General features: G+C 40.0%; 1 long non-coding RNA gene across 1 annotated transcript in view; it reads left to right on the forward strand.

The window, feature by feature from the left end:
* Positions 1-2,569: 2,569 nt before the first annotated feature.
* LOC111821299 (uncharacterized) overlaps positions 2,570-21,029 on the forward strand; it is a 284,239-nt gene continuing 265,779 nt past the window's right edge. The window contains exon 1 of the long non-coding RNA XR_002824742.1: positions 2,570-2,682. This is a non-coding gene — a long non-coding RNA (uncharacterized LOC111821299). The remainder of the gene's footprint in view (positions 2,683-21,029) is intronic.

Raw genomic sequence — 21,029 nt, forward strand, 5'->3', positions numbered from 1 at the left:
TTGTAGGATTGTTAGTTTCCTTTGTGGTTACCTTAATATTTACCCCATTTTTCTAAGTTTATCCCAGTCATTTATTTCTTTATATCCCCTTGATTTCCTCTCCGTATGCAAAATCTATATCTACATTTTTTAAGTCCCTCTTTTTTGTTTTCATGTTGTCATCTGTTTCCCTATTTTCACTGTTTTAGCTTTGATTTCCTTTTGTGACTTCCCTATCTGGATTAATAGCTGGTTGCTCTGTCCTGTGTTCTAGTCTTGAGTTGTTATCTGATGTTGCTGATTTTGTAACCAGAAGACTCCCTTTAGTATTTCTTGTAATTTTTGTTTGGTTTTTGCAAATTCCCTAAACTTCTGTTTATCTGGAAATGCCCTGATTTCACTATCATATGTAAGAGACAGTTTTGATGGTTATATAACGCTTGGCTGGCAGATTTTTTTCCTTCAAGGCTTTATGTATGTTATCCCATTGCCCTCTTGCCTGCATGGTTTCTGCTGAGTAGTCTGAGCTTATTCATATTGACTCTCCTTTGTAGATGACTTTTTGTTTATCCCTAGCCACACTTAGAATTCTCTTTTTCTTTGGTTTTGGCAAGTTTGATTATGATATGTCTTGGTGACTTTCTTTTGGAATCTATCTTACGCGGGGTTCAATGAGCATCTTGGATAGATATCTTGTCATCTTTCACGATATAAGGGAAGTTTTCTGCCAACAAGTCTTCAACAATTCTCTCTTTATTTTCTGTTATACCCCCCTGTTCTGGTACTCCAATCACTCGTAGGTTATTCCTCTTGAGAGAGTCCCACATAATTCTTAGGGTTACTTTATTTTTTTAAATCCTTTTATCTGATCTTTCCTCAAATAAGTTGGTGTCAAGTGCTTTATGTTCAGTATCACTAATTCTGACTTCCATTGCCTCTATTCTGCTCCTATGGCTTTCTATTGAGTTGTCTAATTCTGAAATTTTATTGTTATTCTTCTGGATTTCTGATTGCTGTCTCCCTGTGGATTCTTACAGCCTGATAAGTTTGTCATTACGCTCTTCTCTAATCTTTTTAATTTCCTCTATTGCGTGTTCTGCATTTTGCTTAATTTCCTTCCTCATTTCTTGTTGAATTCTGTATAGTAATCTTTTGTATTCTGCCCCTGGTAATTCCAAGAAATTTTTCTTCTCTGGAAAATTTCTAGATTCTTTATTTTGGGATCTTGGTGAAGCCATCATGGATTGCCTGTTTATGTGATTTGATATTGACTGTTGTCTCTGAGCCATCAATAAGTTATTATATTTATTTTATGTTTGCTTACTGTGTCCTAGCTTCTTGTTTTCTTTGATATGCCCAAATAGGCTGCTCATGTGAGATAGTTTTATTATTGGCACCTTTGAAGCTTTAACATCCTGTCACCAGGTGGTTAGGTCTGTTACTTGGTATGTGAGCTCAGGAGTCTGCCCACTCCTCCTGTATAGATTCAGCTCAGGTGTCCAGGTAGATAGCCACCAAGCGTGTGGTTTAGGCTCTCACCTACAGTCCTAGACAGGCATGGGTGATTGGTGTAGCCACAGGCATCCGGCTGCAGCAGGGAGATAAACTCTGAGCAAGGCAGGGGGCTGACAGCCACCCCCGAGTGTCCAGGAGGAAGGCGTGTCCCTGTTCCCTAGAGCGCGTAGGTGGGTGGGTTTTGCAGCCCGACTATGAGCACCTAATGCTGTTGGCTAAGGACTGGGGGGCACCTCATATTCATGGGCCCCTCTCACAAGTGGCTAGGTGCGTGGGTGGATCCACGAGTCCTCAAGCCCCTGATGTGTGTAGGTGAAGACCATGCTTAATGGGCAGAGGAGTGTCTGATGTCAAGAACCTGCCACTTCACAGCTGAAACAGTTGAAGTTAGAGTTCCAGTATATACCCTGTTGTACTGAGGTAATGAGGGCCTACACTGTTGAGACGGGCCCACACAAATCTATGCAGGGGGAAAGACACTCACATTTGGTGGATCTTTATGCCTGTGCCTAGGCAAAGTAGCTGTGCCTACCCTGGGTTCGTGGCTTAGGGAAGTCGGCAGTTTATTTTTTCCCGTTTGTTAATTTGTTCACTCTCCAAGGCATAGAGAATGGCTCCAGGCATGTGACGGATCCTACTTCCAGCCCAGGGGACTCGGCAATTGCTGAAGCCGGTCCGGGCCCCAGTGCAGAGCAGGGAGTAGGGAGATAAATGGGAGAGAGGTCTTTCCCTAAGGGGGACGTTTTTGATCCACACTGTAAGCCGTGTGCAAGTACTTTTCTTTTGTGGAGGGCTGCTTCTCACTGGTTCTGTGTGGCCGTGTAGAGTCTCTGGTGCTGGGTCTCTCCTGGTGCAGAAAATGTGCCTCCCGAGCAAGGCTGCTTGCCTCCCTCACCGCTCATCCCCTAGCTGATCAGGCCTGAAGGGCTCAGGCTCTCGCCGGGTCAGGTCTGGCAATTCCTTGCTGCTTCCGAACCGTCTCTCCCTCCCCATGCCACTCAGTCTGGTTCTTCAATTCTGCCTTTGATGTTCAGGGCTCCCAGATTACTATATATAATGGAATCATTTGTTTTTTAGGGTCTTTGTTGTAAGAGGGTCCACCGGAATCATCTGACTACTCTGCCATCTTGGCCCTGTCTCCTTGGTAGAGAGCAGCCAAGCTCTTTACCACCTGTGCCATGGCATAAGGTAGGAAATAAATTTTAAGTTTTTTCATGTGCACAACTATTTGTCTCAGTACCATTGTTTGAATTGTGCCTTTCTTTCTCCAGTGACTTGTTATAATTCAGGATTCTTTGTGTGTGAGTCTGTTTCTGGACTCTGTCTTCTATTCTATTAATTTCTTTGTCCATTCCCTGGGCTGACACCACACTCCCTTACTTGTTGTAACATGTGAATATATTGTCATTTCTGGTAAAATCTGTCTCCTGCTTCCCTGGTGGCAATAAATGCTTATAAGGTTTTAATTAGAATTATATTGAATTTTTACATCAATTTAGGTGCTGAATTAACTTTTTTATGATATTGATTCTTTTGCTTAATGGACACGTTATATCATTCCCATAATTTAGGTCTCTTTTAATATCTTTCAATAAGGTTTTGTGTTTTTTCTATAAAATTTTGCACATCTTGTTACATTCATTTTGAGGTACTTTATATGTATATTTTAAATGAGATATTATTTAAGATTACAGTTACCTATTATTTGCTGCTAATGTATAGAAATACAATTGGCTTTTGTATAGGGATCTTTTAATGTCTTTTGGGTTTTCTATAAGGATAATCATATCATCAGTAGATAATGAGAATTTTGTTTCTTCCTTCCTAATCCTTGGAAGTTTTTTTTTCTCTTCTCATTGTACAAGCCAGGGCCTCTAGTAAACGGTCTTTAAATTCATGAGCACGAACCTCTGATTAGTCCTAAGGCCATCACCCTCGATTCTATTCACTTTCACAATCTGCTAGAAGACTATTTTAAGCCTTCTCTCTTCTCAAACTTTCAAGACCTGCTACTGTATCTATTTGCACTTTCAACCAATACCATTTCCCCCTAATTCATTGGGAAAAATTTGAAGCAGTCAGAAGAGAATTTCCACAGACTCTCAACCTCATATATACTACCTCCTTGTATCTGTACCCATATGTTTTGCCTTCCTGCATGCTACAGAGATGATACATTTTTAGGACAAACCCAACTTGATTATGATGTGAAATCCTTTTTATTTTTTAATATGGTGGCCAAATATTTTGTTTAGGGTTTTTCCATTTCTGCTTATAAGAGAGATTGGTCTGTGATTTTCTTTTCTCATATTTCTCTTGTCAAATGCTGGCATCGAGGTTATGCTAGCTTCAACTAGCATTATAAAACAAGGTGAAGAATGTTCCCTTTCTTTCTATTCTCTGGAAGAATTTGTTTAAGATTGAAATTGTTTCTTGAATACTTGGCAGAATATGCATGTAAGACCATCTGATGCTTTCTTTGTCAGAAGAATCATAAATACTCATTAGTCACTAGGGAAATGCCAGTCGAAACCTCAATAAGATACCACTTCACACCCACAAAAAACCTGAAAATAACAAGTGTTGAGGAGGATGCTAGAAACTGAACACTTGTACATTGCTGGTGGGAATGTATAGTGGTGCCGCTGCATGGAAAACAGTTTGGCAGTTCTTAAAAAAGTTAGCCGTAGGATTTTCATATGATCCAGTAATTCCCCTCCTAGATATATACCCACAGGAATTGAAAGCAGCAACCAAAACAGACATGTACCCCAGTGTTCATTGCAGCATTATTCCCAATAGCCAAAAAGCAGAAAAAACCCAAGTGCCCATTAACATCTGGATGTACAAACATGATGTGGTATATACATACAATGGGGTATTATTCAGTTACAAAGATAAATGAAGTTCTGATACATGCTACCTCGGATAAACCTTAAAAACATTATACTCAGTGAAATAAATCAGGCACAAAAGAACGAATGTTTTATGATCTAGTTATGAAATATCTAGAATAGGAAAATCCATCAAAAACGAAAAGAAGCTTAGTGGTTACCCAGGGAGGAATGGGGAGTTTAAAAAAAAAAAAAAGGTAACTACTGATTTATTTCCTTTAGTGGATTATCTTTCTTGAATCAGTTTTGGTGATGTGCATTTTTCTAAAAATTAGTCCATTTCAGATAAGTTTTTAAACATGTTGTTGGAAAGTTACTGGCGATACCATTCTTATCTTTTGAATAGCTGCAGTGTTTGTAGGTATGTCTGCATTTTCATTACTAATTTATCAGTTCCTTCTTGTTTCTTGTTCAATTGTGCTAGATAGAGCCTGCCCACTTTACTTGCCCCCCCAAAAACAAAGAAATCAACTTTTCACCTTGTTGTTCCTCTCTTTCATATGTTTATTTCTGTTTCATTAATTTCTACTGTAATTATTTTATTTTATTTTTTTACTTTTTAAAGTGGGTGCTTAGCACCACATTTTTATCTTTTTTTCCCTAATATATGCATTTAAGGCTATAAATTTCTCTCAGGTGCTGCTTTAGTTACATCCAACAAGTTTTGAAGTGTGCTATTATGTATAATTTATTTTTATGTTTTATAATTTACATTATTATATCTTCTTTGAACCAATATGCATGCTGTCTCTTCCCACTTATTCAAGTCTGTTTTTTTTTTTTTTTTTTGTCTTTTGATAATTTTCTCCACAAATCGTCCACACTTCTTATTTCTTGTATTCCTAGATAACTTGGAGTGTTTTTCACTATCATGTATGTTATCTTTATGCAGTTTGCTAATTGGTTATTCATAATGAACAGTACTATTGATTTTTATATGTTGATCTACAGCCTGCAATTTTTCTGTTTTATTACTTACTTGCAGTTTTATTTTCTGTGTTGAATATCACGCCATCTGAAAATGGGCTAGTCTTTTCTGTTTCTTTCCAATTCATATATCTTTTATTACTATTATCGAGTGTTGTTGCTATTGTTATTATTATGTTGGCTTGTCTTCTAGTACATTGAGAACTAAAGCAGTGATAGTGGCACCGCCATCTTTTTTCTGACTGTATCTTTAAAAACTTTGTTTTTTTGGTACTTCAGAGGCTATAGAGCCTAAACAACTTTTCCCAGACTGCCTTTCATCTTGGGCTCTGGATGTGATTTTGGTTTGGACATTCAGATGTGTCTGCATGTGTTTACAAAAAGGATACATGTTTCCCTGAGGCCACATACACACACACACACACACACACACACACACACACACACACACACACACACACACACGAAACAGAAAGCCCCAAACCACATCCTGGTGCCAGCACAGATAAGGAATCTGATCTGCAGCCTAAACTCACCCAGGGTATATTGGTCGAGACACATTTATTAAAACCATCTGTTCCTCCTCCTCCTTAAGCACATCTCCCTAAGCTAGGAGAATGCAGGTATGAGTCTACAAGCAGTCTAATTCAGAGTTTCCTCCTAGAAAAGCAGAAAATAAAGAGAAAAGAAGTAAGTGTTGCTTCCTTTATGATAGCTATATTATTGTGAACATCAAAGACTACAGCTTTCAGTATGGATTACACCTCAACATAAAGAAAGCAAAAATCTTCACAACTGGACCAAATAAGCAACATCATGATAAATGGAGAAAAGACTGAAGGTGTCAAGGATTTCATTTTACTTGGATCCATAATCAATGCTCATGAAAGTAGCAGTCAAGGAACCAAATGATGCATTACGTTGGGCAAATCTACTGCAAAAGACTTCTTTACAGTGTTAAAAAGCAAAAATCTCATTTTTAGGACTGAGATGTGCCTAACCCAAGCCAGGGTATTTTCAATTGCCTCCTATGCATGCAAAAGCTGGACAATGAATAAGGAAGATGAAAGAAGAATTGATGCTCTTGTATTATGGTGTTGGCGAAGAATGAACACATCTGCCTTGGAAGAAGTACAGCCAGAATGCTCCTTAGAAGGGAGGTTGGTGAGACTTTTTCTCACGTACTTTGAACATGTTATTAGGAGGGACCAGTCCCTGGAGAAGGACATCATGCTTGGTAAAGTAGAGGGTCAGTGAAAAAGAGGAAGACCCTCAACAAGATGGACTGACACAGTGGCTGCAATGATGGGCTCAAGCAAAGCAACGATTGTGAGGATGTCACAAGACCAGGCAGCACTTCATTCTATTGTACATAGTGTCGCTATGAGTCGGAACCGACTTGACAGCACCTAACAACAGCAACAATATTATTGTACAAATAATATATTTTCATCGCTGGAAAATAGAAGTTAAAAATTTGCAAAAAAGAAGGAGATAAAATTTACTGATAACTCTTCTTCCCAGGGATGACCCACTCTTAAACTTTTTATTCTTTTTCTATGCAAGCACATTTTACTTATCATCTGATTTTATCAGCCCTTTGAAATACTATTTTCAGGCTTTTACTGGTGAACAGCATGTCTCAGAGAAGATGCCACCCAAATTCAATATGCCTTCTGGCTAAAGTGTCTGTGGGGGAAAAGCTCTGAGTGTCTAATTCTTTAGGAGAGACCCCCAGTACTTTGGTTACTTGTGATCTCTCTCAGTCATTCGTGTCCCAACTCATTCATTCTCAAACTAAAATATATGGCAATGATTGGAAATGAATTCTACTCAACGTTTTTCCAGATCTGGACTTACATATGAACCAGAGAAGACACTCCCTATGTCATAACCAAACGAAGATGTGAGCGCAGAGAAAAGTCATCTCATAAATTGAGTCTAACTAGTATTATCCCTTTCCTCCCAAATCAACAATGGAGTCAGTTTGCAAACACAGAAAAGGAAATCTTAAAAGAGTAGGGTGGGTCACTTTTTCCATGGGAGTGAAAGGGAAAAATGTTTTTTCCTTTTATTGTTTTGCATTTTGTCACCCCAGTTGCACAATAGGAGCACTCAGAATTTTGTTTTCTTAGACCAACCATCTTCCCACAAAAGCTGGATGAACTTCAGCTGCAGGTTTGGCCAAGTCTTCAAGGCAAATCATTTTGTTGACTCCTGACTCCAACATATCGGGTTGGGTTGGCCCAGAGTGAAAATTCTATCCAAGAATTTGGGCTCCTCCATGACTGAAAAAACAAAAAGAACATTTTCTGAGAAAGATTTTGTGTTGGTGTGTTATGGATTGAATTATGTCCCCTAAAAATATGAGAAGTAAATCTGTCTTACAGTAACCATCTGTACTCTGATTTATGTAAAACTGATTTTGAAAGAAAAGAGACAGCTCAAGACGGGAACAAGCTGAACTCCCTGAGGTGGAATCCATGATTCAAAATGGCAACTCAGCAGTGACGTTTTATAAGAGGGGAAACAAAGGCTATGCAACACGTTACTTGATTGGTGTTTACAAGCTTAGATCACCAAAAGACATTACTTGATTGGTAGTTCATTTTAAGACAGGGCTTCCGGGAGGCGGAACTCATGAAGGATGGATTTCCGCATCCTAACTTGTAAGGAGGACTTCTGTGCCAAGCTCTGTAAGGCGATTGGCTTACAAGGGTATACGTCTCTTTCCTTAGATTGGTTACAGTGTGGCAAGTACACAGGTATGTGACGGGGAGGAATCGAAGGGTGGTTACGTCATCATCACCGGACATTTCTCTCTTAGTAGGGAAGATGGCTGCCGCTAGGGTGAAAATGGAACTGTAAACAAGGAACCGCACCCAGTTCTCAAACTGGTCATTTCACATCTTATTAGATACCTCAGAATCTTTTTTAATTCCCTCACACAAATCCTAACCCCTATGCTGTGGTTTTAATTCCATTTGGGAATGGGTTGTCTTTGTTATGTTAATGAGGTAGGATTAGTGTAGGGTGTACCTTGAGTCCATCTCTTTTAAGCTGTAAGAGATTTAAACAAGGGAGCAGAGCACAGATGGGGGAAGAGAGAGACCAAGCCACATGAAGACTGCCCAGGAGTAGAAGCTCCAAGAGACAAGGACCTTACTCCAGAGCTGCCAGAGATAGAAAGGCTTCCCCTAGAGCCGGCACCCAGAATTCAGACTTCTAGCCTCCTAAACTGTGAGAAAATTTATGTTTCTTAAAGCCACTCACTTGTGGTATTTCTGTTATAGCAGCATTAGATAACTAAGGCATGGTGTTAAGGACATGAAGCTTACAGTCATCTGGATCAAGAATTTTACTGGCACTTCTTAGTAGTTATTATAAAAACCCTTGTTTTACTTAGTCTATTTTTGTTTTATTCCTACCGCCCCCAGCAAGTGATATGCATCTACTGTCCTAGGAGAGTGGAGTCAGTCATGGTCTCTGTGTAGTAGCAGCCTCAGTCTTCCCAAGCCCAAACACTCTCTCTTTCCATCTTTCTCTTTTACATAAATTGGGTGATTTACCTCTTGGAATACCAAAGTAGAAAATATGTGGCCATTCCTTCCTTGGTCCAAAATGAAAGGGAAGGCCAAATTTTTATTAGTGTTGAGCTAAGTCTTGGCTTCTGCCACAATTTATTTTAGCAAGAAGAATTTCTATTATAAGGTGCAGAAGGGTTTTTTGATGTTCTCTAGGGCACATCTCTTCTATACAGCTTTTTATGCCCAGAATCCCTATATTCCACTTCCACTCTCAACCACCCCAACTCCACTAATAGTTTTAAGATGAGGCTCACATGCTTTAAGACATTTTTGATGTTATTTATAATCATACTTTATTTCAAGGAAACTGTTGAAATGCTTAGAAGAAAAGAATGGGGAGGGAGGCTTGTGTAGAGTGTTAACTGAAAATAATTGGTCAAAATTGGCCAAATCAAATGTGGGAAGACAAAAATATAATGTCAGTAGCATAAACCAAACACCCTTCAGAATACATGTCAGTAGCCAGAGAAGAGAAATCCGCTTTCATAGGATGCATTAGTCGAGTTAGACTAGCTGATGTATCACACAATCCCCGTCAGTGAGGTAAAACAATAGCTACTTATTTCTCACTCATAAAACACTTAAGTATTTAGCGGGGAGCATTCTAATCATGATTCAGAACTCTGACTCCTTTTGTTTCTTGGTTCTGACCTTGTCTGCGTCCACAGAGTATCTTCCATTCACTTGATGACTAGGGAAATAAAGAGGGGATTGCATGTTGGAGGGTTTTGCATATGGCTTTGCCAGCCTGTCATCAGTCAGTGTTCCATCAAATGGTCACACACACCTACAAGGGGGGCTGGGCAATATGTTCTACCGGTAGGTCCAGGAGGAAAAGGAAATGGGTTTTGGTGATATGGTGAGTGGCAGTCTTTGCCACAGAAGAGGAAGACACTTCTTGAGATAACTGTAGAAATGAAAGAACCCCAGTAAGCTCACTAATCAAGCTACTGCATCATTAGCCCCTATCCTCATTTCTCTTTTTAGCGTTTGTGTCTGAGGCTACACATCAACCCATAACTCTATCTAGGAATGCATTTAATCCATCCCAGAGGGCTCTGTGTCCTTCACAGAAGGGAGTTTTCCTTTACTGAGTTCCTGATATGTCTTATGGAGGATGTCAGAGATACTTCGTTGTCATACTTTGCTACCAGAGATGGAAAAATTATTCCTGCTTTTAGTGTACATATGCATTCTCTTTGGCAAGTTAAGACTAGTATGCACGAAGCAAGCATGGAATAGCCCATAATAATAGATGACCAAGGTTTGGGAAGAGAGGGCACAGGACCGGGCAATATTCTGTTCTGTTGTACATAATGTCGTCACGAATCAGCCAACTTGACAGCAACTCACAACAAGAACAACAGTAACAGCAGGGTTTGGGGGCTTGACGGTCTGTGTGGTGTGGGCCGTTCAGATCATTGTACCTGTGTTATGTTACAGTTTCTTGCACAGAGATGTGGATTAGTCCTTTCAGTGTCTCCACTTGCTTTTCTTTGAAGCATGCCTAGCTTGTGGCAAGCTCTCGGCTGTGTGCTGGTGAAGTAACTAAGTGGGCTATCCTAACCACTTCTTCCTCTCTACTAAATAAAATAAATTGGGTTGACAGTCTTGACTGACTGGATTGTCACTCTTACAGCTAAGAAATCCAATCCTTTGCCTGCTCGTGAAGACTATAAATCAGGCGGAATTGTTATCAGACTGGTAAAGACTGTGAGAGTTGATTCTGGCCAATCGTGTGTGTGTGTGTGTGTGTGTGTGTGTGTGTGTGTGTGTGTGTGTGCGCGTACACACACACATACTCTTAATATACATGCTTTTATGTTTTGTCAGGGAGAGGATTAGAGAAAAACCAGTCGCTGTTGAGTCGATTCTGACTCATGGTGACGGCATGTGTGTCAGAGTAGAACTGTGCTCCCTAGAGCTAAAGGTCAGTGACTTATTTTTCGGAAGTAGGTCGCCAGGCATTTCTTCCAAGGTATGTCTGGGTAGATTTGAATCTCCAGCTTTTCAGTTAGCAGCCAAGCATGTTAACCATTTGCACCACCCAGGGACTCTGAGGATTAGAGAGCCCTGTCTTATTTTGCTTTCTGAGCTTCTAAGAGACCCTGATTTCTCACAGGAATTCTTAGGTAAGTTCTGAGTGAAGAAGGAATAAGAGAACCTAAAAGGTCACAGTTGCCCACCCTCTTTCTGCCCCTGTAGTTGAGAATCCTTCCCTCCCTGAGGGCCAGGAAGGTTGGGTATTGGACGGCCCACAGGAATAGACAATGGCTGCCTGCGCTTTTGTGGTAACTATACTACTAACTTCTCTCCAGGACTCAGGATTTCTCGGGTTTGCCACTGCAAGCAGGTGACTAAAGAGAATTCTTTGGCTTTGCACAGGCCTGGCTAAATTTCTGTTGTTGGAAACTCGCTAAGGAGCTCAGGCAGAGAAGGGTTTTTTTTTTCCCCCTTGATTTATGAGATCCCAAATGCCACCAGTAGCATTAGATAATTAAATGTGGACATTTGTTTGAACTGCATCATACTATCCTGGGGACCTCAGGTGATCATCACATACCATTGCCATCATCTCTTGGACGTCCCTGGCAGGAAATATCAGAAGCCTCCCAAGACAGTCTGTACTCCTGAGCTTTCCAGAGAAGCCCTGGCAGACAGAGAAGTCTGGGAGTCTCTCTGCGCTAAAGCCCAGACCTCCACCAAGGTGAAAAAGGGCCGGGCAAGTGCCCTTTAGTAGCATGAGCAATAACATCGGTCAGATGTCCTGTGTCAGAGGTGACTGTGACTGTCCCTGCCTGCTCATTGATCAGATTAGCCAGGCACTCTCTGGTGCTGAGTTGCAAACGTCTGGATTTTGCTTCCCCTGGCAGTAGCTCCAGGGACGGGACAGAAAACAGCTTATAAATTTTTTAACGATTCTTGGAGGCAAGGGCAGCTTGCAGCCTGGATTTTCAAGCAATGTTATTTGAAAGATTCCAGGGGACATGAAGGTAAATAGCTTGAAAAATAGGGGAGAAGTTCTTTCTTTCCTCCTCTGAGAACATCACACAGATTGAATTAGCCCCTAGTTAATTCTTCTAGTGATTATCAGACACAGTAGGGAGTATTACGCTAGGATGTCTGGGTCTGACTTCTTGTACAGCCACCACTGTGTCAGTGATGTTTCCCCTTCTGTTTCACTGAAGGTTTCTCTTTTGATGGAACATTTGGAAATCATACTTTTAAAATGCTTTTCTTTGACAATTTTCAGATCAGTATAATGTCGTTGCAGATATCTGAACATTAGCTATGACATGTCCTTGGCGGGATGCCGGGGGATGTTTAAAGACAAATGAACAAAGAGTAGTCCCCCCTGAAGATGCTCACGGAGGAGGTGGGTGTCCACTCAGGAGGGATGTGTCAGGGGAGATGGAAGCACTAGTTGGGAGGATGGATGAAATGACTTAAAGCCCCTCCTAGTCCTAGATTCTATTATTTCGTTTAGAACTGTTTGGATATTTGGAAACTAGTGCATTGCCTTTTTTAAGGAATGTGGAGCTAGATGCTGGGTAAAACATTAATGCTATTTTCCATATTCCCCTAAAGAGACCATTATAAGACTGAGGCATTCTTCTGTTGGTATGGTGCCCATAACCTGTATTTCGTGGGACAGTTCTGATTGCAAGCTTCCTGACTCTGTTCTGTAGGTCCACTTCTGCTGGACAGATGACCTGTTCTGACATGAGATTTAGAGAATATTGAGACTTTATTGATAGGGCAAGGAGGTGTCGGTGAGAAAAAGAGGCCAGATGTTCTATGTAGCAGCCATCTAGGAGAGATTAGATACCTAACATCTTGGAGAATTTGAAGTTTCTTTGTCCTCCAAATATTTCACACTCTATAACCCCTGTTTCTTCAATGCTGCCTTCTTTACAAAAACAAGAACAGAACAAGTTGGGCACCACACTGTGTACGTGCTGACCCTGAGTTAAACATTAGCTGCCGTTATCAGGAGTGCGTTTTCCGTCTCTCATACTCACAGGGTGTAGCAAATTCTTAGGCCAGTTTCAATGACTGCTGTGGGAAGAGTCCAAATGCTTGCTTCCCAGAGGTGGAGTAATGGTACTGGTATGAGCAGAGGGTCAGTGTCGTGCGCCTCCCATTTCTGTTGTGACCCTGCTGTCCTGGGTGCCTTGGATGCTGTTGATCTCACTCTACTCTTAAGAAAATCTTGGATTCACTCACTTTTCTTTCTTTTTATGTAACTAAAATCTGGGTTGCTCAGTCTTATCTCTGAACTGGCACTCTATAGCCGGAACCCACAAAGGGAAGATGTGTTGTCTTTCTCCTTGTGTGCTCAATAAACAGTTGCCTTTGCCAAGTGAGCTGATGTGATGAGTAAAATGCTGCGCAACTTCAAAAGATTTAAGCCCATGGATGAGAAGCTGAGCCGGATATTATTCAGGAAAGTCTATTTTTTAGCAAGCGTTTAATGGACGTTTTTTTGGAATATAACTTCCGTAGGTTAGGAATCTCTGTCCATTTTGCTCACTGGTATACCCTGTGTGCCTTCAACAGCTGGTACTCAGTAATTGAATGTTGGATGACTTTTCATTGTGCCAAACCCTACCTTTAAGAAACACATTGTCTTTTATAGGAGGTAAACATGGGGAAAGAAAGAAACTCTAGTGCAAAAGATTGTACAGAGATAAGTTTACAATGCAAGTGGAAACACAGATTCGGGTGTTCCTGCCTTGTGAGGGCTGTGGCAGCTCCAGAGACTAGGTGATGTTGGAAGTGGATGTTAAAGGACAGGTACTTTGCGGGGAGTTTGAGTATTATAGGCAGAGGGAACAACATGAACAGAAAGAGAGAGCTTTGTGACTGCATGGTGTGATTGGGAATGGGCTGGCTACAATGTGGATTTCCTTAGTCTACACCATTTGTCCATAACTTCCTGTCTCTGTTACCTGTCCATCCACTCATGCATTGATTGATTCACTCATACTAACGTCAGCAGATATTTCTTGAGTGTCAACCACGTGCTAGAAATTGCTCTAGCCCCTGGGAATGCAGCAGTGAGTGAGCAAAATGCACAAAGTCCCTGCTTTCATTCTAGTGTATAATTCAATCTGTATGCTGAGCAAATAATCCCAGAAGCTGGACTATATGAACAAGAGTGCAGCATCAGAGTAGAGGAAGACTGATTAACAACCTGCAATATGCAGATGACACAACCCTGCTTGCTGACAGACAGGGAAGAGGACTCGAAGCACTTACTGATGAAGATCAAAGACTGCAGCCTTCGGTATGGGTTACACCTCAACATAAAACAAAAATCCTTACAACTGGACCAATAAGCAACATCATGAGAAGCAGAGAAAATATTGACGTTGTCAAAGATTTCATTTTACTTGGATCCACAATCAACGCCCATGGAAGCAGCAGTCGAGAAATCAAACCACACATTGCATCGGGTAAATCTGCTGCAAAAGACCTCTTTAAAGTGTTAAAAAGCAAAGATTCCACTTTGAAGATTAAGGTGCGCCTGACCCACACCATGGCATTTGCAATCGCCTCATATGCATTTGAAAGCAGGGCAGTGAATAAGGACAGGGCAGTGAATAAGGAAGACTGAGGGGTTGATGCCTTCGAATTATGGTGTTGGCGAAGAATATTGAATATACCCTGGCCTGCCAGAAGAACGAACAAATCTGTCTTGGAAGAAGTACAGCCAGAATGCTCCTTAGAAGTGAGGATGGCGAGACATTGTCTCACATACTTTGGACATGTTATCAGGAGGGACCAGTCCCTGGAGAAGAGCATCCTGCTTGGTAAAGTAGAGGGTCAGCAAAAAAGAGGAAGACCCTCAATGAGATGGGTTGACACAGTGGCTGCAACAGTGGGCTCAAGCATAACAAAGATCATGAGGATGGCACAGGACCAGGCTGTGTTTCGTTCTGTTGTACACAGGGTCTCTGTGAGTCAGAAGTGACTTGACTGCACCTAACAGCTAACAGCAGTCATTCTAGTGAGACTTCATTCTAGTGAGGGAGACAGACAACAAATAAGTAAATATGCCAAGGCGTGATAAAAACTGTAAAAAAAAATACGGGAAGGGGATATAGAACAATCGGGGGGCTATTTTAATCATGGTAGTCAGGAAACGACTGTCTGTGGTGAAGATACTCCAGCAGAAACCTAAATGAGGCAGAAGAGTGAGCTCTGGCAGTGATTCTGTAGTTGCTTTTTATATCCTTGTAGTCTTGTTAACCTTGGAGAAGCATGAGAAGATAGGGGATCCCCCAGGTGACCGATGTGGTCATTTCCAGGAAAGAGGCACTCTGAACCTGCAGGCCCAAATTGAGAATTGAAATTACATGTTGGATTTTGTTCATATAATTGCTCCCTCCAGCATCCACTGGATTGGGGTGAGGGACTGGGTTGAAGAGGAGGAGTTATAGGAACAACTTTAGGCAGGTGGAAGGAACCTGCCTCTCTGGGTCTCAAAAAAAAAAGAAAAATCTGATTTTGTAGGAGAGGCTGCGGCTGATATGCTGGAGAATATCTATCACTGCCAAATGACATATCCAAACAAGAAGTGGATTTTAAATGCTCTTTGGGGACAAAGTTACAAGAGCTTTCTATGAACGTACTTTGGGTGGAGTGATCATGAATGTCGGTTTGCCTCAGCCTGATCTGTAATAAGGGTAAAAAGACTTTGATGGCTGTAGTGCAGGTATTTCTAGATGTTTTTGCTCCATTTTATATTTCTTCTTGTTGCTGATGAAGTATGCTGCAAAAGGAAACCTTTTAAGCAGAGTCAGTGCTTCAACTGGCGTAGAAGTCTGTCACATATTAAATATTTTATAGCCAAACTTTATTACACTCCAACTTCACAGAGACATTTATGAGCCTTATTGCATTCTGATATGAAATGAGCCCAGAAAGGGATTTCTGGCTTTATGGGAATGGAACTTTTCATTGTATGGAATGTTCAAAAAGCCATCGACCGCCAGAGTTCAAAGTGATTTCACAAATGTTAATTTCTCTAGGGACCTAAAAAATTTTTCTGATGACTTCTACGTCTTCCATCTAAGTTCTTTTTTTTTTTTTTCCCATTTTTGGAAATCGTGCATAGTTGCCTCAGTAAGAGGAATATGTGGAGTTTGTGGTTTATGCTGTATTCAGGCCATGGTAAGAAGAGAGACCCTGTTTATTGCTAGAGGAGACATATAAGGAAAATAAAAGGAGGAATATATCATTTAATAGATAAACAGTCTCATGCCTAGTTTGACATTTGTCTAACCCTCTCAAGGACACACATTCCTGAAGGTCTGTGAGTCAGTCTCTAGAAAACATTTGGAAGATTAATCATTAACTTGCTTCAGTAAGAGAATTTCCTGTCATGCTGACCAATGGAAACTTCAGTCTTTCTAAGCCTCATTCATTCATTAATTCAGTCCACGTTTGCTGAAATCTTACTTTGTATTAGATGGTGTGTTAGGTACCGTGATCACAAGAGGAAAGAGACGTTCTCAAGGAGTTTATGGTTTAATCCAGATGAGCAAGCAAAGAAACATGCATAGATTGTTATCTGATTAAAGATGAGAGACATCTAACTTAGTCAGATAGTGTGTGTGTTGGGAGGGTTTGGGGGGAACATCCGAAAAGACTTCTGGGAAGAAGAAACATCTGAATTGAGTCTTCAGGGATGAGTAAGGGCTAAGCAGAGAAAGGCTAAGATTGCCATTTGTGCAGACAATGAGGGTAGGCACGGGAAGGACATATAAAACCTCTCAGCTAAAGAAAGAACAAGTTTTATAAGGAATGGCTCAGAAAAGTGGGACTCAGAATGAGGATTTCCTTCCCAGTGGTATCAGCTATGCTCAGCTCAGCTTGTAAGTACATAATAATCCTATTAGTTCATTATGATTATTTCATCATCATATTAGCCTTAATATTTACATGATACCTATGGTTTGTAAATTGTTCTCACGTGTATTAAACTATTTAAACTTTTTTCTTAATTTTATTGAGTTTTTGGTGAAAGTTTACACAGCAAGTTAGGTTCCCGTTTGACAATTTCCACACAGATTGTTCAGTGACATTAGTTACGTTTATCGCAATGTGTCAACGTTCTCTTTGTGTTCTGTTTGTTCCATTCCCAGTACTGTGGTTTCCCTGCCCCCTTATCTTCTCATCTTTGCTTTTGAGTAATTATTGACCTTTTGGTCTCATACTGATGGTTTTTAAGTAGGGCATCGATCTTATGGGTAAGTGTGTGCCACTCTGCTGTTTAGCTAAAGGGTGATCTCGGGATAGGCTCAGTCCTAGGTTTAAAGAATGTCTCAGGGCCATAGTCTCAGGAAGTCCTCTGTTCTCTACTCTTCTAGTTTGTCTGGCTTTTCTTGACTTTTTTTTTTTTTTTAAATAAGAATTTGAGTTCTGCTCCACATTTTTCTTTCCCTATTCTGTCCAGGATCATCTAATGTGACCCCAGTCAGAATGGTCAGTGGTGGCAGCTGGGCACCATCTAGTTCTTCTGATCTCAGGGTAGATGAGGTTGTGGCTCATGTAGACTTGTTTCTTCTCTGAGCTTTTGGTTACCTTCTTACTGTTTTGCTCCTGGCGAGTAGAGACCTGTAGTTGTGCCTTAGGTGGCTTCTAGCAAACTTTTAATCCCCCAAGATGCTACTCACTTCACTAGGATGCAGATCGTGATTTCTGTGAACTATGTTATGCCAATTGACTGAGTTGTCCTATGAGACTATGGTCCTAATCTTTCAAACCCGGAAATCCTGTCTTGGAAGGTGGTTTGGTTATGTCTGTGGAGTATCTGTATCTGTGTCTTCAATGAATATATGTGCCTGCACTCACGTATCTGTATTTACATGTACCTATAGGATACTTCTATCAGTTCTCACCTTTGTGCTCACCTGTACCTACCAGTATACTAGTATGCCTATACCCATCCCGTATGTGCTCAAACACTTGCTTTTACTTTGGTTGTGCTGTGCTCACTACATACACATTCAGTGCCACTTTTTCCATCACAAAAATAAATAAATAAATAACAAGTCTCTACGATCTAAAGGGTACTTTCCCCTCCCTCCCCCTTCCCTGGTATCCACCAGTGAACACTGGTCTCTCTCTACATATCTGTTCTTGTTTTCTTATAAAAGACAGATCATACAATATTTGCTCTTATATTCTTGACTTATTTCACTTAGCCTTATGCCCTCCAGGTCCATTCATGTTATAATATGTTTCACAGACTCATCATTGTTCTTTATGGTTGCATAGTATTCCATTGTATGTATGTTCTACAATTTGCTTATCCATTCATCCCTTGACGGGCACTTTGGTTGTTTCCATTTATTTGCTATTTTGAATAAAGCTGCAATGAACATAGGTGTTCATGTGTCTATTCATGTCATTATTTTTAGGTCTCTAGGGTATATGCCTAGGATTGGGATTGCTGGATCATAGAGTAGTTCTATTTCTAGTTCTTTAGGAAGTGCCATAACTTTCTCCATAGTAATTGTACCATTTTACAGTCCCACCAGCATTGGCTAAGGATTCCAGTCTCCCCACATCCTCACCAACGTTTGTCGTTATCTGTTTTTGTTTTTTTTTGTTGTTGTTTTTTTCATCAGTGCCCTTTTAGCCAGGGTAGGACTTGCAGTACAATGTTGAATAAGAGTGGTGATAATGGACATTCTTGTCTTCTTCTTCTTCTCAAAGGGAAGGCTGTCATCCTTTTTCCATTGAGTGTAATGTTAGTTGTTGGTTTTACATATATGCCTTTAATTAATGTTGAGAATTTTCTGTTCTATTCCTATTTTGCTGAGACTTTATCAGGAAAGGGCATTGAATTTTATTGAATTGATATGATCATATGGTTCTTTTCCTTTCTTTTATTTATGTGGTGGATTACATTGATTGATTTTCTAATGTTGAACCACCTTTGTAATCCTGGTGTGAATCCCACTTGATCATGGCATATGCTTTTTCTGATTTGTTGTGTTGGCTAGAATTTTGTTGAAAATTTTTGCATCTATGTTCATAAGGGATATTGGTCTATAATTTTCTTTTTTTGTGATGTCTTTGCCTGGTTTAGGTATCAGGGTTATGCTGGCTTCATTGAAAGAGTTTGGTAGTGTTCGTTCCTCTTCTGTGTTTTTGAAGAGATTGAGCAGAATTGATGTCAGCTCTTCTCTGAATGTTTGGTAGAATTCTTCAGTGTAGCCATCTCATCCTGGGCTTTTTTTTTGGCAGTTTTTTTTTTTTATGACATCTTCAGTCTCTTGTTTTGTAATGGGTATGTTTAAATTTTATACCCGTTTGTGTTTATTTAGGTAAGTAGTGTGTTTCTAGGAATTTGTCCATTTCATCTAGGTTTTCAAATTAGTTGGAGTACAATTTTTTATAGTAGTCAGTGATAATCTTCTTTATCTCTGTGAGATTGGTTGTAATGTCAGCAGCTTTTAAGACCCTAGATAAACTATATTATGCCAATTGACCTAAATGTCCTCTAAGACTGTGGTCCCCAGCCCCAAGCCCCAGGACACAGTAGTTTTTTAGTAGTGTATTATTTAGTGTTCATGTATTTATTTATTTTCCTGTTGTTGATTTCTAGCTTCATACCATTATGGTGAGTGAAGATGCTTTTTCTGATTTCAGTCTTTTAAAATTTGGTGAGACTTGTTTTTTGTCCCACCATATGATGTATTCTGGAAAATGATCCATGTGCCCTGGAGAAGAGTGTGTGTATTCTGATGCTAGGTGGGGTGTTCTATATATGTCTGTTAGGTCCAATGGGCTTGTGGTTTTATTTACGTTCTCAGTGTCCTTAGTGATCTTCTTTTTAGATATTCTGTCCATAATTGAAAGTGATGCATTGAAGTTCCCTACTATTATTGTGAAGTTGCCTATTTCTTCTTTCATATCAGTTAGTATTTGTTTCAGTTATTTTGGTTCATTGCTGTTACAGAACAAAAAACCCATTGTCGTCAAGTTGATTCTAACTCATAGAGATCCTATAGGACAGAGTAAAACTGCCCCATAGGGTTTCCAGGGAGTGCCTGGTGGATTCGAACTGCTGACCTTTTGGTTAGCAGCCATAGCTCTTAACCGCTATGCCACCAGGGTGTTAGGTGCATATATATTTATAACTGTTACGTCTTCCTACTGGATTGACCCTTTTATTATTATGTAATATTCTTCTTTATCTCTTGTAATAGATTTTCATTTAAAGTCTATTTTATCTGATATCAGAATGACCACTCCTGCTCTTTTTTGCTTACTGGCTGCATGGAATATTTTTCTCCATCCTTTTATTTATGTAGACAGCAAAAGGGTGGATCTTGTTTTTTGATCCATTCTGCCACTCTCTACCTTCTGTGTGGGTCATTTAGACCATTTACATTTAGGGTTACTACTGAAAACAAAGTGTCTACTTCACTCATTTTGTGATTTATTTTTTGAATGTTTGGTATCTTCTTTGTTTTTTTCTGATTTTTCTGGCTTTGTTTGTATTTAACTGCTTTCTCGTGATGAACCTTTTTGCTTTCTTCCTTTTTCTTCTGAATGTTTTTTCTTGATGATTTGTTGGTGGTTATCACATGTATTCCATTACAGAACTTACAATTGCAGTGATGTTTAACATATGAACAACAGTTAACATACAAACTTAACATAATAAATCTATTACTGGTATGCTCCTCCCTCCTCCGTTTCTGGTGGTGTGTCTCCATTAACATCAATATACAACCTGTATTCAGTAAGTTTACTTTGTCTTATTTCTTACAAACTTGGATATATTATTTGCGGGATTTAATTACTGAGTTTATTCCCTGACGGTATCATATACTCAGTCCTTATGATTGTTCACGTTGTTGTGTTTTCTGAAGAACTGTCTCTCTTGTTATTTATTTTATCCCCATGTATAGATATAAGTATTTATTTAATGTTCTTACTTTTCCACTTGGAGTCCTCCCTTGTGTAATACTTGCAAAGCTGGTCTGGTAGCGGCAAATTCCCTGAGCTTCTGTTTGTTTGGGAATAGCTTGATTTTTTGAATGACAGCTTTGCTGGGTAAAGAATTCTTGGTTGGCAATTGGTTTCATTCAGTATTTTATAT

The sequence above is a fragment of the Trichechus manatus genome, unplaced genomic scaffold (genome assembly GCF_000243295.1).
Source record: "Trichechus manatus latirostris isolate Lorelei unplaced genomic scaffold, TriManLat1.0 scaffold00076, whole genome shotgun sequence".
NCBI classification, from domain to species: domain Eukaryota; kingdom Metazoa; phylum Chordata; class Mammalia; order Sirenia; family Trichechidae; genus Trichechus; species Trichechus manatus.